The following is a 21,253-nucleotide window of genomic DNA, read 5'->3' on the forward strand; positions in this document are numbered from 1 at the left end:
ACCAAGAGGCAAATCCATTGTCATTTGAACCCTGTATGTGGCCCAGGGTGTTATTGTACATGGAACAACATTATAGTCTATTAAATCTAGCACAAGGGATGTTTTTGGACAGTGCACATGCTGAACTCATTTATTTCAAGGTGCTCTTATATGTGATAATAAAGAAAAAGGAGGTACGGTAAAATAAAAGAATTGCCTAAGATCACACAATTTAGTCAAGCAGGGATTGATCTCAGGTTTTAAGATTTCACATTGTGCAGCTAAGCCACTGGATGTGTATCTGTTCCTCTCGCTCTCTTTCTATATTAAAAGTTCATGTTTTGCCTTTATTTCATGGCTGATGAGGTTAGAACATGGTTGCATACAGAAGGTACATAAAGACTTGGCTCGGTTTGGGCTTGAGGATCCAAGAGAACCTCGAGCTGAGTCAGAGCCAGGGATTTGGCTCAAGCTTGGCTTGAGCTTTCAGTTGCTTATCCACCTCTATCACATAATGGCAATTAAAGGGACGTATTACAGGTAAGACACGATTTGAAATAGCAAACAATTTGGAGAAGAGGGTGTACCACAACATATCTCGACTCCTCATTTCTAAGTCCATAACTTTCTCACTACACTGCATTTTAGTGAGTGAACCTTGAGCCCAGGTGTTGTCTCCCTCATGGGTGAATGCAAATGATTGTTGGGTTACTGTTGTGTTGTCTCTTTACACACGTACTGCCAATGTATGATATGATGTAAGTTCTTTCTATTTCTGTAAAACAAAAGAGCAGAGAAGGATGTTCAGAAAATCATTGCCAAGAGCACACAATTAGCCAAGAGAGAAAGCCAGAATTTATAAAAGCCATGTCTTCTCATTCCATAGTTTCTCTCTTGCTCGTTACTGAACAACTAGGATGTGAGTGGTTCTGATGGTCAGACTCAGGGAGTGAACTCACCGAAGAAATGCCACTGTGTTGTGGAACCTGCCCATATTTTTATTGCAGAGAATGAAACTTGCATTTTTTGGCAAAGTGGTAAAGCCGGGATTAAACAACAAGGCCTGGATTTAGTACACTTCCATGCAATGCAGCAAAGAACCTTCTGTGCTGCACTGTGTGAAAAGGAGAGAGCAGATTGCACTATATTTACAAAGATATGGTACACTTCTGCTCCCTCCTTGCGCTGGCACACTTGTGGCAGTCTACCACCAATACAGGCACCCTTGTTCCATGACACAATGGGGCCTGTGTTGTGATCAGAATAGTTTTTGTGCAGGATGGAACATTTTCCTCCACAAAAATCTTTTTTTAGGTGCTTATCTCTCTTTGTGTGCGTGCTGCAGAATGCTGCACACATGCAAAGAAGAACTAACAAAGAGAAATAAAGATATTGCCTCTTGTCAAGCTAGCCTCGGCTAGGCACATCATTTTGGCTCAAACTCAAGTTAACATACCATAGTAAATCGAGGTAGGCATCAAAATCCTTGCATGGATGAGCAGAAACCATGCTGCAAGGTAAAGCAAGGCTGAGATATGTGCAGCCTTGCGGTACTTAATTTATTTTTTAACTGAGCTATGCATAGGTATGCAATTTTACGGTTCACTGACAGAATATCGACAACCAAAATATCCCCATACCCCAATATCGAGTCATAGATATAGATGTCGAAAATATTGATATCCTATATTTATAATGGTAAGTACAAAAATATTGAGGAAAAAAAATATTGATGTCATATATATAGTTGTGCAAAATATCGTTTTATATATATATATATATATATATATATATATACAGTGAGCAAGGACTTCACGTCCGAAACGCGTCTGAGGGCTTGTACCACGAATGAAATAAAAAACTTTGAAATTGAAAAAGACTGACGCCGGCGATATTTTTGCAGTTTGCGTACCTGTCGGTGCTACCAGGCACTTTGAAGGCAAGTTGGATTTTCTCATATATATATATATATATAGATATATATTGATTTAATATACACAGGAGGCCAGTTGGATTTGTTTCCTAGCTAGGGGCTATTCTCATCAAGTTTTGAATAGTGCCATTAGACGCATACAGAACATGACAAGGCAGGAAGCACTAATTCCCAGAATCAAGCAAAATATGGTAAATAATAAAGAACCCAGCATACCATCCCGTATAATCCTTACTTACAATCGACAACACACGGAACTTAGAAAGATCTTCTAGAAGAACTGGAACTTGGTAAAAAAGTGACCCTATCATTGGTCAAAGTGTAGCAAGCAAACCGGTACTTACTTTTAGAAGGTCTTCTTCTATGGCTAAAGCGTTAGTCAGTAATAACCTGAAAACGCAAATTTCCAGTACTTGATTGTCTTTAAGCAAGGGTTTTAAAAAGTGTCTCCAATGCAAAGCTTGTTGATTAGGCAATAACAAAGCCCATTACACAATCCCTTTCAAATCAGAACCGATTGCCATCACTAAAAGACTGTCATGTAGAATTGACTATGCAGTCTATGTGCTGGAGTGTCCGTGTGGGTTGAGGTATGTGGGTAGTTACAAGCTACCCGCCCACAAACGGATACTCCAGCACATCAGGGCAATCACAGTACGGGATCAGGCATACCCGGTTGCCAGGCATTTCGAATTTACACATGCAGGAAACCCAGCCCATCTCCAGTATTATGTAATAGTTACAGTACTTCCATCTAAACGAGGAGGAGATCGTGAAGCTAAGCTACGTCTCCTTGAAACTAGATATATACTGGAGCTTGACAGTAAGAATCCGAATGGGCTTAACGATAGGGAAGATCTGCATACCTGTTTATAAATAAAGTATGATATATCGGTCTAGGTTTTTTGAAAATGCCTGTCCAGGGTTTTTAGGAAACATTTTTGTATTCCTATTTTACTACTGGGACCTAATCAAGCTGACTAATGATATGAAGATATACCATCTAGGGAATTTGTCTATCCACATATATTAACAATAAGGTTGCCTCTGTCTCCGTTGGTTTTTACATTTTCACAATGTGTAACAAAAATATTGTATGTATAGATTTGAACTTTTTGCACTTTAAGCGGTTTTTTGCACATTTAGGGTACTTTGCACATCAGATCCACTAGGAAGGCCTATCCACCAAGTTGAGAATGGATTCGAGTAACAGTGCTTTGGTTTACTTGGCCCACTGTGGGCTTTATGAACTCAAAAGGCATTAATTGTAGCGTCAATAGCCAAATGGTAAATATATGAATAATTTACACTGTGCACAGATCCACTATGCTATGTGATGTAGGGCTATATTTATTGATATTATCTTGTAAGGTATTCGTATTTGTTAATCAGGAGTTTGACTGGATTTTTTTCATCGAATAACCTGGGTTTTTATCAATTTTATATGCCCCATAGCGTACAATGTTTTATATATCACCAACAGTACTGTATTGCACAGAGTGATCTTGCGAAGTTTGCACAGTGTTTTTTCCATGTCTATGCCTTCAATTAGTTTGTACTGAATTCGTTTTTTCCTGTTATGCACTGGCACTTTAAATAGCCTTCAGGATCTTTCGTAGTATGTCATGTGATCAAGCTTCAGAGGGAAGCGAAACGCGTCATGGCGGGCGCGCTGAGCACAATAAAGTCACTTTAATATTTTGCACCAGCAAATTTTGGGTCTGCTCTTCGTCATTTTGCTCTACAGAAGGACAACAAGTCGTGGTGGCGACTTTCTTCATATATATATATATATATATATATATATATATATATATATATATATATATATATATATAAAAATAAGTTAAAAATTAATTTAATATACATTTTAACAAATATAGCAAATACATTTAATTTAAAAAGTTAAACACATATATAATAATTAATATATATGTATATATATTTAATTTAAAATACTACTAAACTAATACTTTTAATGTATTTTATCATTTTAAAATTAAATGAAAATGTAATAAAAATATATATACATATTTCAATGACATCAAAATCTTTTTAAAAAAACATTCTATTATAAATTAAAACATTAAACTACGTACAAATCTTTAAACTTAAATGCCCCACTCCATTCAGTGCACCAGTAGAGAATGTTGGATAGTGGAGAAATAAAAATTACTATTCCAACTCCATTGAGTGCAACAGTAGGGAAAATGTGAGATAGCAGGGGGATCAAATTTACTATTCCCCCTCCAGTGAGTGCAACTGTAGGCAAAATGTTGGATAGCGGAGGGGTAACATTTACTATTCCCACTCCAGTCAGTGCATCGATAGGGAAAGTGTTGGATTGCTGAGTGGAAATATTTACTATTCTCACTGCAGTCAGTTCACAATTAAAAACAAACAATATATCATCAATAAAATAAACAATTTTTTTTAAAGTCAATAAAAAATAGAAACATGTTAAAAATAAAAATGAAATACATTTAATATTAAAACAAAAAAAGTAAAACCATATTAAAATGTTAAACACATCACAAATACCTACAAATATTGTATTAAATAAAAAATATATAATTTTATTAAATAATACATACATTTAATCTATTTACTTGATACCCTAGAACACCACACAACTCACAACCCACATCGAAAAAACAAATGTATGTGCATAATGAACATAATTAATTTTCAATTAAATAAATATTAAATAAGAAACAAATAAAATGTAATTAATTTCCCAGCCATTACACCTACGATCCCCACAACCGACACCTAAAAATTTCATTTAAATAACAATAGTATTTAACAACTAATTATATAGTACGTAAAATTAATTTACTCCCCACCCTTCACTACTATAAACCCAAAACCCACACAAAAAAATTATTAAACAATTACCCTAAATAATGATCAATTAATTAAATAATATTAATTATCAACTAAACATTAATTCATTTAAAATAATAATTCTCACTCGTTATCCCTAAAAACCCACAACTAAAATTAATTACACATATTCCATATTTCATTGTCAATTAATTTATTAATATTAATTAAAAATACATCACTTCCCACCCTTTACCCCTATAAAGCCCACAATCCACACCTAAAATTTTACAAAAGAAATGTAAAACACAATTAACATTAGAAAATCCCAAATAAATATTAATAAATAAAAAATATTAATTAATTTATTAAAATTAAATGACTTCCCACCCTATTCCCCTATAAACCTGCTACTGAACAAAAAAATGCAAAATTTAATTAAAATAAAATTAATAAGTACTAAAAATGTAACGCACATATTAAAAACATAAACAATACTTATACAAAAAAATACATCACATGCTTTTAAAATATATACTAAAATACATAACACTAATTAAAAAATCGACATTTTTAGCAGCTATATTTTTGCAAATGATATTAATGACTTCTATATTTTTAAAATCGATATTTCTTACCTTAAAGTCGATGTGGATATTTCTGTGTCTCAATATTTAAAACTCGATATTAGTGTAAGTCGACATTTCCAACTCGATATTTTGACTGACTACCCAATTTTACTGTGCATGGCTTAGTAAATCCCAAAATAAATTTTCATCTGAGCTCCGTCAAAAAACTAATGCAACCCCAAGGCAAAATGTTAGTAAATCTGGGCCAAATTCTCCTAGTGCCCTGACTAAAACTTTCCCACTGTACCATGTCTAGTGGTGGAGTTTGGTTGTTTGTATCTACCCATCAGAGTGAACTGCACACCTTGCTGTGGTGTCTTTGTCAAAGATTTTTTCTAACACTCCATGTCAGAATTTGTTACATTTTTTTCTGGTCAAAGTACTGAACAACAATGGGGAGAAATTATGTAGGTTAGAAATAAGGTGCATCAGTACAGTTGACTTTGGGTCCAAGGACTGGTATATCAGTGGTGCTGCAGGTTGGAATTGGGGTGAAGTGAATTTGAGGGCTTATCAGCTGTATATCAGTAGGACAGTGTGGGTGATCGTCAATGATGCAATGAGGCTATTGAAGACTGCTGACTTAGAGGCCGATTCTGATCTCCTTCGGAAAGCAAACCTAACGGCTCGTGTCTGGAATGCTTTCCGGACCACTGGGGTCGGGGGAGTCCAACCGAACAAGTACGATGCATTTGAATGCATCCGGATACGATTTAGCCTTACTCCTATTGACTTCAATGGGAGCCTATGTACCGAACGTGTACGCAGGATCCTATTGACAAAAGGGGTGGTTGGAGAAAATCATGCACTCTGTGGCGGGCATCCCTTGGGGCCTGTCATACTGTGCATGGTTAGAAAGGGGGGACCCATAGGTTCCCCCACAGACCCGATTTGGAGGATCCCACGTGAAGGGGGGCCTGCTAGGGTCCCCAGAGAACGATTCTGGCAGCCTTTTAGATCTGGGCAATCCGAATCGGAAAGGCTGTCCGAATCATTCATCGTACTTGGTCGCTTGGAAAACCTACTCCATAGAGCTGTACGATTCAGCTCAGAAGGGCTCTATCTCTCCGAATGCCTTCCGGAACCGATTCGTTCAGCGCTAAGGCTTTCCAGGCATCATACTTGGTTGTTCGGAACTGGGGACAAATTGGTCAGGAACAAGGGCTCCGGATGGGTTTAGGCAATTTCAAATCTGATTCAGAGGCCTTTCGAACGAGATCAGAATCAACCCCTGAGTTTCACCTGACAGGGCATAGGAGGTCAACAGAGTGCCACAAATGGGCTTAAATGGCCTTCCTGCTAGGGAAAAGAAAACCTACTATCGTCTTGCCTGGTCTTTTTGAGCCTAGATAGGGGAGAGTCATTTTAAGTCAAGTAGCAGATGGTTGGGTGACTACGGCTTATTTAGGTGGTGCAGGATAGAGCAAAGAGGTAAAGTTGAGAGTGAAAAGTGCAGGGACACTAAAAGGGGGAAAATGTGAAAAGCATGGAGGAAAGAGGCACAGGGGCACTAATATTTCATGCAACGTAGGGCAGCAAGCAAAGTTGCTGCGCTGCATTGATTGAAAGGTAGACAGCAGAAATGCTCCATATCAACTAAGATATGGCACCTTTCTTCTGCCTCCAAGCAGTGGTGTACTGCGTGCTGCCTAGGGCCAATACAAGCACTCTTCCACCATGGTGCTAGGGTGCCTGCGATATAGGCACGGTAGTTTTTGTGCCAAAGGGACAACTTTTTGCACAAAACAATCCTTTTTTACATTTTTTTAAACACTTTATTTTCAAATAAAGGAGACAATTCACATCACATTGCATATAGCTTAGTTACAACCAAAACATACCGTTCCTAACAGTCATAGCATAATCGTGGACATTATATCGATCAGTAGAATAGCAACACTTCAGCAAACACAGGAACCCAGCCCCTCCATGCCGCCCCCTCCCACAACCCCCAACCCAGTAGGCACACAGTAAGCTGTCACCGTATGGCAATCGTTCAGAGTGACTGCCTGCTACCGTGGACTTATCGCACCATGTCATGCAGCCGTGTGACCTCACACCCCACCCTCAGCCCACTATCTCAGGCACAATGCCACTGTCTGCCTGTGACCTGGAAGTCTGCTTGGTTGTGTCTAGGTGTGCCCTCAGCAGTCCCCAAATGTCTTAGGGGCGTGATGTCGATGGCATGAGGCTGGCATATACCTCCACATAAGTGTTGCAGTATGCCAAGCTAGTCAGCCAGTCCTGTAGTTTGTGGGCTGTCTTCCTGCCCCAGTGAATGGCCACTTCCCTCTTTGCCAGTAGTAACCCTAGGGACGCCAACTTCCTAACTTTCTTGGAAATCTGGACTGTATAACTCAAGAGGGCAAGTTCGGGGAGGTGGATAAGTGGGATCCCAATAATTTTCCCCAGCGTCTTGTGCACTGCAGTCCAGTAGGTCTGCAACCGAGGACAGGACCATGCCAGATGTAGAAAATCTGCATGTGGGGAAGCGCATTTTAAACAATTGTGTGGTGTGGTAGCGTCAATCCTGTGGGCCATGGCAGGTGTAAAATAGGCCAGACGAAGGAATTTGAAATGTAATAACTTATGTCGGATGTTAAGTGAAATGTCCCTGGTGGCCTCACAACACTTCGCCCATTGTTTGTACGAAATTTCCCCTCCTGTGTCTGCCTCCCATTCCTGTCTAAGCTTTGAGTCATCTACAGGGAGCATCTGAGCGCAGGCCTTGTACAGTTTGGAAATCAGCCGCGCGCCACCAGCGTTTTCAAGGACCAAAGTAAGGGGAGGGGAATAAATCTGGTTCCACCGGGTTAGTGGGAACCGTCGCACGCAACGCGGACTTCACTCTGCACATATTGAAGCGGGTCATAAAACTGCAGTCAGAGAACCTGTGATCCTCATCTACCATCAACCATGCCCTGAATTTTAAAAAAGGTCCTCAATAGCATTCGATCCGCTGTGTGGCGGGGAGGCGAGCGTGCCCCCCGCAGTGTTCTGCGTATTCTGCGCTTTATGTGTGCGGCAAAATTCCTGGACCTCTGCAGGAGTGTCAAAGATTCTGGACCTACCGCCAAAGTCAACTTTCAGTCTCGTCAGGTAGAGCATCCCATATTTAAGCCCAAGGTTGCGCAGTGTGGCCTTCACCCCCTGGAATTTCTCTCTCGCCTCCTGAACCATTGGAGTGAAATCAGGATAGAAGGACAGCTTGGACCCCTGCCACTCAATCCCGCCATGCCCTCTAACCATCCTCAGGGCTGTGTCATGATCTCGGAAGTTCAAGAGTCTCACTATAATCATTCTCGGAGGGAGGCCAGGATTTGGTCTGGGGCCAAGTGACCGGTGCGCTCTCTCTACCACAAAGCCTGGAGTGAAGGATTCACTGTCAAACAGGTCGGTAAGCAGTCTCTTCACAAAGAGATCCATGCGGCCTGTAGAAGTTGTCACCGGGACCCCCATGATGCAAATGTTGTTGCGTCATCCACGAGCCTCCAAATCCTCATTCTTAATGGCAACCTCCTTTAGCAGGCGTTCAGTCCGCTCTAACCTTTTCAGTGACTGGGCCGTTCCATCCTCCAAATCCGATACTCGTGCTTCCACCACATCTAGCCGACGGTCATGTGCCTGGACTTTGGCACCCAGGGATGCAATGGTTTGATCCAGGGTGTCGAAACGGGAGTCCAGCGCCTTGAAGCCCGCACGCATCTCCAATAATAGTGACGCAACCGAGGCCTCAGGAGGTTCCAGTGCCACCACGGCAGGTGCCTTCTCTGCCATCACAGGAGGGAGTGACGCAGTTCCCTCTGTCGCTTTCCCAAAGGGCAGAGGCTTCTGTTTCTGGTCCTTGCGGCCCATGCCTCCAAGGTAGCGCCTGGAGTGAAGTGGGGTGGAGTGGGGTCCAATGCTACCGCGGGCACTGGACACTGGGCGTTGCGTGGGCCAGGGAAACGAGTTTATAATTTTGTAGCTTGTGCGGACACACCAGAGATATAGTCTGCCATCGCACAGCAGAACGGAAGCAGCATGAGCAATGTTCCCAGCAGGGCAGGAGGTTCAATGGCCAGCCAATGCAGAGGTCTAAGCAACAGGGCCGGAAGCTACTCCTGAACCCATGTCCAGATTGGTGTGCAGGTCTATCTCGTGCTCCAGGCGGCACCGGCGTTTAGCCCATGGTGTGGGGAGGCCTGAAGTCCCCTGAAGTGCAGCTCCAGCTCAGCACGTTAGGTGAGGCATCAATGTTACCCCCAGAAGGGCCCTGGCGGGTGCGTGGAAATGTTGTCACAGTAGGCAGCAGGCGGTCGCTCAGCCCCCCAACACACCAGACCCATCCGTAGCACCAAACCAGCGCCCAGGCCCCCGATGTTGCTGGCGGGTGGGCCCTGCCCCCACAGTGCCGGAATGTAGAACGCTGTAGGCACAGGGCGGGGCAGCTGGTCCGGGCACAGGAGCGAGCGTTGGGCCTGGGGGGGGGGGGAGAGATAAATAACCTCAGGAGCACTGCACGCCACACGACTCACCCGGCGTCTCGTGTGTATCGGGCTCAGTCCTGCCAGTCGCCTGCAGATAGCCGCGCAGTGCGGGCCCACCAAGGTGCCCGATATTGCTGCGCCGGCAGGCCCGGTCCACACGTCCCTTGATGAAAGTTTTGGTTAGGCAGGGGCTGGAGAGCTGCAATCGGGACCACAGTGCTAGCGCCACCTCCGCTGTCCGCCGCTGTAGTTTCGGTGCCGATTACATCGCTGGGTCCGGGGATATACAGCACTGGGCCAGGCTGATGTTATGAGCCTCACTAGCTGGCGGCCATCTTCGCCGCCGGCTTGGCCACGCCCCAGCACAAAAACAATCCTTAATAGTGTTTTCCCCTTTTTATGTGTCCTGAAAAATGCTGCACATGTGGAAAGAGGAAATAAAGAGGAAAAAATACATATTTATCCTCGCTAGATCTCACTGGGAAGGCAAAGAATTTTGACGCATTCCCAGGTTTACAAGTCTTTGTAAATCTGGGAATAAGCCAAAGTCCATGTGTAGATCCATGTTCTACCCATGTAACGCCTTACAGTTGCAAGGTAATGCAAGGCAGTGCTATGTGTCGCTTTGCGTTACTTTGCCTTTACTAAACCACACAAAAGCATGCAAAGTGGCTTTGCATGGCTTAGTAAATGACAAAAATGATTTTGCATCAGGTCTGCACCACAAAAGTGATGCAACCCTCTCTCAAAATCTTACTAAATCTTCCCCACAGTATTCAATGTAAAATGTGCAGGAAAGAGAACGAGGTGTTGGGGAAATATGCATGAGAAGGAGAGACGGAAAGGAAGCATGAGAAAGTAGGTGCTTGAGAATCATAGGAATAGCTGAAGGATAAAATAATGATTTAAAACAACAGAAAAACCTGCAGTATATCCTTCAAGTTCCTAAGGGTGGAGGGGACCCTTCAAATATTGTAGGGGGATCATCAAATATTTTTGGCTCTGGGTGCCATCAAGAATTTTTACCCTGGGCCTCATAAAAGTCAGTGGCAAACCTGGTGATCTACCCCCCTTGCATGACAGATTTTCACAATTCTGCAGTCAGCTCCTTTTTGCCAGTTCTTAAAAGGCAGCCGGCATTTGAGAAGAATCTGTCAGTTTCCCTGAGGGCGCGAGCATCTCCCGCGCCTCTTTATAATGCAGAAATTCTCAAAGGGCAAATTAATGTAGCTTGTGACCTTAACTTTTGACATATGGCACAGTAAATAAAACAATGCATACAAGCGCCCCTAAGATGAATTTCAGGAACGCACTCACCAAAGCATTTACTTAGTAGACCGAGCCCTGTGATGCACGCGCCTAATTCATTTCCATTTTGCAGCAAGTTGTGCGGAACTGGTGCTTTTCAAACTTGAGTCCTCCCCAGCGCGAATCGAACATATGCCTCCACTACATGACAGCTGGGTCATATTTTCTTGTAGTAGTTAAAAGTGTCAAACGTGTTATTGTGATTGACATACTGAGAAAACACAGCCTCGGAGTCACAGAGCAGGCACACACATGAAAACTAAAGGTCTCAATTTGCAAAGGGACTTCTGGAGCTAGAAAGGCACATTGGTGTGAAAGACGTGCCTACATATTTTATTAACCCTTTATTTTCCCACTGTCTATATTCCTGCGAAAACCAACGATTAAAACCAAGGGTTACATTCGATAACAAGAGTATTGTAGTGTTATTTTTCTATGACTGTTTTTAAACCTTAAACCATTTCCTCAATTTTATCACACGATTGCAAGTCGCTTGATAAGTATTGGTGTGGTTGTCATTTCTCTTGGAAGGATGAAACCACAGCAATGCGTAAAATACCTTACAATAATAGTACATATTACATCACACTGTTCACCTCCAGACTGCACTAAAATAATCTATACAATCACATAAACACAATTCCTACCGAAACACACCATCGACATACCCTCAACACACAACATATCCCTCCCATATATCGTAGAAAAAAATATTAAATATTATATTAAATTGCACTCCATAACACTGTCACACCCTTCTCCACACCATATCACACGATACAAAACCATACACTACACCACAGCATTCCATATCAATTCATAAGAAGCCCATATGACATTACTTCACACAACATAGCATCATAGGGCACCATTCCACAACACCACGAGCTAACAAATCTACCTAGCAGACAACACACCAGGCTTCATAACTCATTACCTTACACTTTCATATCACACTGCACCACATGAAGAATGGCAAGACACATTAAAACACTAGCCACCACTCCATCTTACTAAACAACAGCATACAACAGTGAACCTCAACATTCCCTTCTATTCACACCACATGTCTCCACCTTACAATAACACGCCCACCTCACAGGATATTAAATTACCACGCAAACGTGCTTCCCAAATATAATCCCATCCATCTCCATACTTTATAAAACACCTAACACACTTTCATGCCCCACACTTAACCACTCCATTTCACAAGATGTCGCACTCTATAAAACTAGAAAACATCCCTCTACTCTATGCGACACAGCAATAGCCCGTCCCTTGACTCACCTCATCATGTAAAATATAACAGCACCCACCACCACATTGCACCACTTCAATCCGCATGATAAAACACCTTAAATTATAACTCTGCACCATACTATTCAAACACACGACTTTGCAAGACACAAATGAGAACTGTAGTAAGAGGATAGATGATTGAATTGTGCTGACATATGAGTTTGTTATGTTATCTTTCAAAATTATTCCTAACCTCTTAACCTTTGCTTAATTCTGCTACCATAATTGCTTATGGTGCATTAAAAATTGCATCAAGCGGGGGAGGAGCCTAGCACGGGACCAAGATGGCCGCGTGATCGTGTAGCTCCGTAAGACCCGTTCCTCCGTTCGTCTATCCTGCCATATATCCTGATACCCGAGGACCGTGTTCGATGGGGGAATAGTATTGCTGCGCCCTGGTGAAATTGCGGCTCGAAAGGCGCACTCCTACCCCCTTAAATCGTCGTCCGAAGTTTTGGGCCTCTCCGTCGCCTGGGCAGGGGACTCTGGTGTCAGATGTGGCCGGGACCTAATGCGACAACAGCGGCAGTGTCTACCGGAAGTGGTGCCCCCTCCTGGAACCATCCCTAGGGCCCACCTCTAACTGTTGGGCGCTTCTAAGTGGCTTTCCCTGTACGAATCAGCCACCCTTTGGTTCGGTTCTTGGAGCCTTGGAGAGGTGTGAAGTACTGTCGGAGGTGTGAACTAGTATGACAATTGACTGGTTTGCCTGAGTCCTCTTTTATCACCCTCCATGGTGGCGAGATCGGACTCCGAGAAACCCTCCACCAGGGGTGGCAGAGTCCAGAGATCGGCCCAGTCCAATAAACTGGACAGATATACGCTCCCTAATTATAACTGGTGTGAAACCTATGTTTTTTTCAGTGTATTTCAAAGGTTTTTTAATAGGAAATCTCTATAGGTATGAAAAGTAATATTTTTTATAATTTTTTTATATTGTATAATTATATAATAGTATTATTTTATTAATGTTTATTTATTTATGTATTTTTTGCCCCGGAGCGCTCCCGGGGCGCGTACCGATGCGCTCACCGGTAAGCGCAGTGCTACGGCACGCCCCGGGGCGCGTCCCGGTGAGCGTCCCATTAGCGCTATTCCCGCAAGCGAAAACAACATCGTGACGTATCGCGGAGCCGCGTGATGCGTCATATGACGCACTGCGTAAGCGCACCCGGAAGCACCCGAGCGCATACGATCGTGCAATGTAAGCGCCGCCGGGCGCGCCCCGGGGCGCGTAGCATAATCGCGTCGGGTCATGTGACCTGAAAATAACACTTTTCATTGGTGCAGAACAGTTTTGGTTTCCAAATGATGAAAGTCTGGGTCATGTGACCTGAAAATAACACTTTTCATTGGTCCAGGACAGGTTTTTTTTCCAAATGATGAAAGCCCCGACCTTTTTTCCTTATTCTGACTTTGTCCTTTGACTGAGGAAGACCTGTTTGGAGATCTGTCACTAATCTTTTGTACTTTAAAATGGCTACAGTAGCAGCAGCAGCTGGAGCATCTGCACCACCACCACCACCACCACCCCCAAGAGGACCACCACAACATCACATTGGTGGTCAAGAAGAAGAAGCGGAGGGGGAGGAGGAGGAGGGGAGAAGGACATTCCTGCCAGAAGACAATACCCCATATAGGCCAAAGGAGCGCATTGTATAGGAGTTTTTTTCCATCCCAGAGGGCAAGAAGAAAGTGAATGCGCCAAAGGTGACTTGCCGAATCTGTGGCATGGAACTTTCAAGGGGGAACCCTAATAAGAAATATTCATTTGGCAATTACACCATGTTTCGGCATATGCAGCGCAAGTATCCCAACAACTATGCTGCTGCAGAGGTGAGAGAACTGGCCAGTAACCCTCCCAATCTTCACCAGCACCTCCAAAAGAAAGCAACCCACTCCATCGGGACCAAAGACAAGGGAGATGATGCCAATCATACAACCACGGTTTGGTGAATTCAGGATCACATGTATTTTTTTTGGTAAGACCATCAGCTATGGTGAGCAGAGCGTAAAGCACATCGTCCTTGCTGGTGACAACCACAATTGCCCCAAAAAACCCTAATTTTTTCCTGATTTTTTTTTGCTCCAGTTGAGCCGTTTACAATTCCGTGTTTTTTGTTTCTCCCCATAAAAAATACAAAAAAATTATAAAACTGTTCAGAAAAGCCAAAAAAAGTAAAAAAAATTCAAAAAAACAATAAAAAAAGATATAAAACAACAAAAAGAATAAAAAAACAGTTCTTTTTAGAACTACCTCCAATTTATAAAAAAATGCTAAATTTTTAAAAAACTCTGTCATTCTTTTTTCCCCTTGGTACGCTCCCCGGTACGCTCCCCGGTGTGCGTACCGGGCGCTCCCCCCCGCGTAAATCGAAAAAGAAAAAAAAAATGTTTTGCCCCGCGGGGCCCTTTTATGACCCCCACATCAAACCTAGGGGGTCAGGGGGGTCTACCCTGCCCCCTTTTGGTCATTTCCCCCTTTGTTTTTGCCACCTCTTGTGTCTCGATCCTACCGAGACACAAGATGGCGGGCGATCCGGACTGTTTGGAATGTTGACAAACACACTAGAGCTTTCCGCTCGCGTACTCGCGTAGCGCGCTGGTACGCGCCCCGGTGCGCGTCCCGGGGCGCGCTTATAGATATATATATATTTTTTAACCTAAATTACTCAAAATCCACTGGAGCACATATCTTGAGACATAGCAAAGGCACATCGGGCTACCAGTCCCTACAATTTTGCCAAGTTTGGTGGAAATCCATTCAGCCGTTCGGGCTAAAAGTGAGTCCAACTGCCCTATGAAAATTAACATGGGGAAAACACGTTTTGGGACCCCCCTTTTATCTCGGCCCCTGCTTGACGAATCCCCCCCAAACTTTCAGGGAAGGAGCAGAGCAGAGCGGGCCATCTTCTTTGCGAAATTCGCGAAAATTCGTCAACCGGCGCCAAAGTTATTCCCAATAGAATGTTGCGGATTTCCTATGGAAAACAATCCTAACTATAACTACCTACTGGCGACCGCCAGTAGGTAATATATATATATATATATTTTTGGAATTATAGAAGTAACAAGGTTGATTTTAACTCTTACTACATTACAATGGAAGACTTTGATTTAAGAATGTATTTACTTTCTTCTTTCATGCTTGAATTGCACCTTTCAAAATGGCGATTAATTTGCAATCTCGCTGTCTCCTTTCCATGTTTATGTTATACACACTGTGACAAAAGCAATGCTTTTAAAAGTAATGGCGGCGCGTTCATATCTTGCAATTGACAAAAGCTAAGCGCCGAAACGCGTCTTGTCTGTGCAGGGTTGCTAATAAAGAACTGTTGGCACTGAAACCCCCCCCTGAGAGTGCTGTTTTCTTGTTCATATTGAACGCGGAGGAAATCTGGGAGCAGTCATTTTGCGGCGGGTACACCCCCATCTTAAAGAGCACCCGCTCGAGTGTGCAGCAGGCTGTTGGTTTTGGAGCAACAATCAAATTTTCCAGCTGCACTGTGAAGTAAAAAACTGATACGTATATCAACTAGTGGCTTGGATAGAGTTCACCGGAAGCCTTTCTCTACAAAGTGCCGTGCAATATCTGTGAATTACAACAGTCGACGTTTGGGAGTGGCATTGGACTCCGGTAAGCTGCAAGCGATTTATTTCAAACTAACGTTTCAGTGACTTTACTTGCATAGAGCGAAGAGGGATCAGCGCACTTAACTGTGAAGCTGCGGCTGCAGCATTCAAACTTCAGTAATGTTTTGTGAGACAGAAGGCAAGGAAGCTGCACTAGGAATTTAAAAAAAAAAGCATAACGACAATGAGACTAATAAAGCGGGTCCAAGTAATGCAAGTGGAAGCACCACCAGCCTGACCACAAAATTAGCCACTTTGGAGCGCTTATATGAGCGCGAAATACGCAAATAGTGGGAGGCGACCTCATTACAAAACTTTATTGAGGTTAACCGTATGCCAAGGGGTCTCAGAATTTACACTAAACCCGCTTATGAAAATTCTGACCCTTTAATATTGGACGCTTGGGCTGAAGACATAGCGGATTCATGTAAGGGAATGTTGGTGATTCTAATACGATTTGCATGGAGTGACCGCGATAAAGCTTTAGCCTCAATAAAGGACCTAGAAGAGGATTTACTTAAAGAACAGGATCAGGACAATCTAAAAGACAAACGGGAATTAATGAAAAAACGACTGAAAACATATGAGCAAAAAATTAAGCAAAGCAAGGAAGAAAAATTCGATAGAGACGAACGTGATTACAGACTGGGTAGAGTGTTAACATTTTCCAAACAATATGATAACCCAAGGAAAGAGCTTCGGAAAAAACAAACAGGTCCTCCGCCTACTGTACCTGAAACATCAGAATCAGAAGTTACACCGGATAAAGACTCGTATGAGGAGGGGCTGGGGGCTCCCACTCCTTCACATTTTTACGAGGAATTCAAACTCATGAGAAAGCAACAACAGAGGGAAACCACCAGAAAGAAGAGCGGGACGAGGAAGACGAGGAGGGGGGGTGGTGGCAAAAAAATGTAGTAGGCTCACCCCCAATGACCCGCAGCAAAAAGACTTACAACAAGAGGAACTAAAGTTGATAGACAATTTAACTATCATCAACCTAACACCGAAAATACTAACTAAAGAAGAGGAAGTGATACTTAAACTAGGTCTTTTCCTCTGTCTGCAAAGAAAATTTGAATTTGCACAAACATGAATGTACTTGTTCAAATTTGTGAGAAAGTTAAAGTTGCATAAATTCTTTAAACTGAGACCGGCCCCTATAAAATCAATTAGGAGAGAACAGAGAGAAACTTCAGAAGTATTATCATGCAAAGATTTAGGTGGAATAATAACCAAGGAAGAACTAAGAACTGAGATCACAGAAGGACAGCATCTTGATATATCGTATTAATGACCAAAACACAATATGAAATGGAAGCCTATCGAAAGCTGAGTGATACTAACAGTTATCTTAAAATCACGAATACAGATTACCAACAAAGTATCAAGGAATTTCATGACATGATTACAATATGGTACAAAAAGGATATGGTAAACTGTGATGAATTTCTATTCTTGCGTTGTTTGAACCCAGTTATCCCGACATTTTATCACCTCCCCAAGGTGCATAAAGACAATCTTAATCCTCCAGGACGACCTATTGTGGCCTCACAAGGAGGATTGACGGAACATCTCTCCATGTACATTGACCCTTTTTTATTTCCATTTGTGATTGCCTTAAAATCCTATCTTAAGGACACTACTCATTTTTTGAATCTGATGGGTAATTTTGTCTGGCAAAATGGATATTGTATGATGGTGCTGGATATTACCAGCTTATACACCAGCATTGCACACACAGATGGGTTGAAGGCTGTCCATAGTTTCTTACAAACAAGAGAAATTGGGTTTTTTGAACACAATAAAATGCTTATTGAGTTTTTAACTTTTAGCTTAAATAACACTTTTTTTGTGTTCAATGGACAACTATATAGGCAAATGTCTGGTGTGGCTATGGGTTCCTGTTCCTCCTCCAGTTACGCGAATCTTTGCATTGGCTGGTGGGAGGAACAGATAGCCTGGTCCAATATCAATGCCATGTGGAATCAAAAAATTAAAGCATGGCATCGATATATTGATGATCTTTTCATAATTTTTAAGGGATCTATAGCAGAAGCAACCACGTATGTCGATGTACTAAATAACAATAACATCAATTTGAGATTCAGTGGGGAAATAAATGAGCAAAGTGTTTACTATTTGGATCTAACTGTGTATATCGAAGGAGGACAATTACAAACCAAATTGTATCGTAAGACTACGGCTGGCAATTGCATATTGCATGCGACCAGCAACCACTCTAAAAAACTGATCAAGAGTATCCCCTACGGGGAACTCTTGAGCTTGAAAAGAAACAATTCCACAGAAATTGAATTTAAAAAATCCGCGAAACTCAGTATGGACCGCTTTAGAGTTCGTGGTTATGAAGAGGGAGTACTAACACAGGCTTTGAATAGAGTTAACAAACGGCCTAGATCTGAATTGCTTAAACCTAAACAGAAAGAGGTTAAAGATCAAGGGACTTTCAGACTAATCACCACGTTTTCTGAGAATTCTGAACAAATTAGAAAGATACTTCGGAAAAACTGGAACATTTTACTTATGGATAATACAATCAGAGATGATTTACCATCCAATCCATTAGTAACATTTCGCAAAGCAAGAGCTTTGAAAGATGATCTAGTACATAGTCATCATCTATCTAAACCGAGTATCTCCAGTAAAATACCACTAAATGGTTTTTATCCCTGTGGCCGATGTAAAGCCTGCAAAATCAGTAAAAGGACCCTAACTTATACCATACCTGGCCTTAAATTCCCCCAAAAAATCACAACATTTCTGACTTGTAATACACCGTATGCAATTTATTGCTTGGTGTGTCCTTGCGGGTTGAGATACATCGGTAGCACGATTAATCCTGTAAAATTGCGCATATTAGAGCATATGCGTGCAATTAATAACATCGATGAATCTTATCCGGTTGCCAGACAATTTAATAAACAACATGAGCACAATAGGGACCTATTGGCTTACTTTTGTCTGGATAGTGTACCACCTCCCCCAAGAGGAGGAGACCAGCTGCAAAAATTAAGACGGTTAGAATCACGCTACATTATAGATTTACAGAGAAAGAGTCCTATTGGGCTTAACACACATGAGGAATTAGCAGTACATCTGGGGCACTGATTATGTAAATGAATTTTATTTAGTGATTGTGAACTGATTAACTGTAAAGTAAATTGTTATGCAAATGGTTGAATTAATTGTTTTTCTCTGCTTTTTAAGGAGGAATATGCTTAATGAACTGACATATGAGTTAATGCATTGTTCAAACTAATGTGTGACATAACAGTGGTTTGCCCATCTGTGGGCTGTATTAATAATACTTATGGTATTGCCCATCGTGGGCTTAATAATATTTTTGGAATTACAGAAGTAGCAAGGTTGATTTTAACTCTTACTACATTACAATGGAAGACTTTGATTTAAGAATGTATTTACTTTCTTCTTTCATGCTTGAATTGCACCTTTCAAAATGGCGATTAATTTGCAATCTCGCTGTCTCCTTTCCATGTTTATGTTATACACACTGTGACAAAAGCAATGCTTTTAAAAGTAATGGCGGCGCGTTCATATCTTGCAATTGACAAAGGCTAAGCGCCGAAACGCGTCTTGTCTGTGCTGGGTTGCTAATAAGGAACTGTTGGCACTGAACCCCCTCCCCTGAGAGTGCTGTTTTCTTGTTCATATTGAACGCAGAGGAAATCTGGGAGCAGTCATATATATATATATATATATATATATATATATATATATATATATATATATATATATATACGCACACCAAACTCAAACCCCAGTCTCCAGCAATCCCCGGTGTAACAGGACACCGCCAGAGGAGGAAACGAGAGCCGACCCAAAATTGCAGGTGAAAGATATTTTTATTTGATTTTTGCGCGACCTGCCAGCATAACGTTTCGGCCTACCCAGAGGCCTTGATCACATGATGCGATCTGCGGAGCAGTCACATTTTTAAAGTGCCAAGTGCAAAGCAAGCTGTTACATAATTGGGTGTTACAGATTAGCAGCATGGAAGAGAAATAGACAACATACTACACTTAGGTTCGTCATGATGTATAACCAAACCTGATAAATATCGGTGATAAAAGATGGCTAAAATAACTGTCCTCTACCAAAATGTTATAAAACTTATTAAAAAACAGCTGGATGTATAAATGAATAAATTCATATTAACCACTTTCATGGTAAAACGAATACAGTTGAATAGAATTTAAGGCCAAGCCCTAATACAATAAAACCCCAGTGGGTGAGAACTATATCAACATGTATAATCATCTGATGTATACATTGACTGCCATGCCTTTCTGTAAATATTAACAACACGTAACAAATGTGCAAAAAATGTGCCAAAAAGTGCGAAAAATATAAAAGATCCAACTCTTATATTAAATAATTAAAAACAAGTTGTGTATATTAAAAACCACTGCACTGTGTAGAGAGGGAGGCGAGCAACTATCGGATTCCTCTACTCAAAACATTGTTTTATACAGTAAAGGGCACATTCTATTTAGAAACTCCAAAAAGTATTCACTAGGTTGCTGCTGTGGTATACAAAACACATGGAGGTTAAAGACAGGTATAAAAGTCCTCGCTGGGGTTAAGGCCAAGGGGAGACATGCAGTCAAGATCCACAATGTACCTGGTTTCCAGTGCTCGTAAAATAGATTCACGGTTCCCACACCTTCCCAGGGGAGGGACTGTGTCAATAACAAAATACTTTACCAACTGGCTGTTGTTACCATGGCACTCCTTAAAATGACGTGCAACAGGGTAAGCGGTGTCACTGGAGTTGATGGCTCTAATGTGCTGGAGTATCTGTTTGTGGACCTGCAACTTGGTGCTCCCAACATATCGCAGGCCACATGGAAACTCCAGCACATACACCTCAAACTCCGTCTTGCACGTCAATGGTTTGTGGATCGAATGGGGGATGTCGGAGAATGGTGTATTGTATTCCGTCTGACTCACCCCGTGTTTACAGGCCTTGCAAGAGGAACACTTCCTAAAACCCTTGCTCGTCTGTAACCAGGTGGTATTGGTTATGACCTCAGGACTTGATTTAACCAACGCATCACTCAAAGAGCGTGCTTTCCTAAAGGTAATGTCAGGTTTAGCTGACATCAGACTGCCAATAATTGAGTCATTGCAGA

This window comes from Lissotriton helveticus, chromosome 2_1 (genome assembly GCF_964261635.1).
Source record: "Lissotriton helveticus chromosome 2_1, aLisHel1.1, whole genome shotgun sequence".
NCBI lineage: Eukaryota > Metazoa > Chordata > Amphibia > Caudata > Salamandridae > Lissotriton > Lissotriton helveticus.